This window comes from Aureococcus anophagefferens, assembly GCF_000186865.1.
Source record: "Aureococcus anophagefferens unplaced genomic scaffold AURANscaffold_3, whole genome shotgun sequence".
Taxonomy (NCBI): domain Eukaryota; class Pelagophyceae; order Pelagomonadales; family Pelagomonadaceae; genus Aureococcus; species Aureococcus anophagefferens.
In genome coordinates, this window is record NW_008705563.1 from 1188229 (window position 1) to 1189462 (window position 1234).

Genomic DNA, 1234 nt, shown 5'->3' on the forward strand with positions numbered 1-1234 from the left:
GAGCTCGCGCGGCGCGACGTCGCCGCGGCGGCGGCCGACGAGCCGCCCGTGGACCGGCTCCAGCGCGTGCCCGACCCCGGCCTCGTGAACCTGCCGACGATCTGGCCGCGCATGCGGTTGCCCTTCCGTGCCGCGACTCCGAGGCGTCGAGCGACGAAGGCTTTTTCCCGCGTCCAGGTACGCGCAGCCGGAGTGCGGCGTGCGCTACCCCTACGGCTCCAAGCTCGGCCTCTTCAAGGGCCGCGTCGGCGGCGGCGTCCGAGGTTTCGAGCGAGTTGCGTCCGTCTCGTCCGAGACGCGCGTCCGCGAGAGACTCGACGCCTTCGATTCGACGCCTCGGCCGCGCGAAACTTCCGCGCGCTCTAGTGCTTCGGCTGCTGCGTCTGGGCCCAGTGCGCCGCGCGGTCCGAGGAGTTCCCGAACCTGCTCAAGGCCCTGGCGACGGTCCCGCGCGTACGCGAAGCCGCGTCCTCGGTTTCGAGCCTGCGGACCGACGCGTCGTCTCGCGTAGGTCTCGCTCTACCTCACGGCGGTGCTCCGGCCCGCGCCTTTCGGCCCACGGCGCGCATCTCTGGATCGCGACGCCGCTCGCAGGTCGACGTCAACGACATGGAGACGCTCCGCGCGCGCGCGCGTCGGACTGCCGCGTCCTGCTCCCGAAACGTGTTTCGAGAGCGCGCGAGATCGAGGGTCTCGCTCCAGGGTCGCGTTCTTCTCGTAGGCATGTGCTACCGCGTCATCCGCGACGCGAAGCGGCGCGTCGCGAACAACTCCAAGCCGCGGGCCGAGGACGACCAGTGCCCCGCGTACTACGGCGTGGACTACAAAAGTGTCGAGGGCAAGCTCGTCTGCAAGTTCACGGTCCACGAGGGCACGAAGACCCTGGCGATGAAGAGCGCCCCGGCGGACCGTCGGCGTTCCAGCGTCGAAATCCTTTTTTGAGACGCACCGGAATCCGCGGCCCGTAGCGCGCTTCGAGCCCTACTTCGGCGGCAACTCCCGCGGCAACGTCCTGAAGCACCCGACGGCCGTCGCCGTCTACCGGCGCGATCTCGGCGTCCTCGTGCCGCGCTCGCGCCCTCACAGCCCCTCGCAGCGAGCGCCTCGAGCGCAAGAACCGCATCGCCGGCGGCGCGGCCGCGGCGTCCGGACCCGTCGTCGACGTTCGAAACCCGTCTCGCGCGTAGGCATCGCCGTCTTCAACTTCCCGTGGCACCCCTACGCGCGTCGCCGG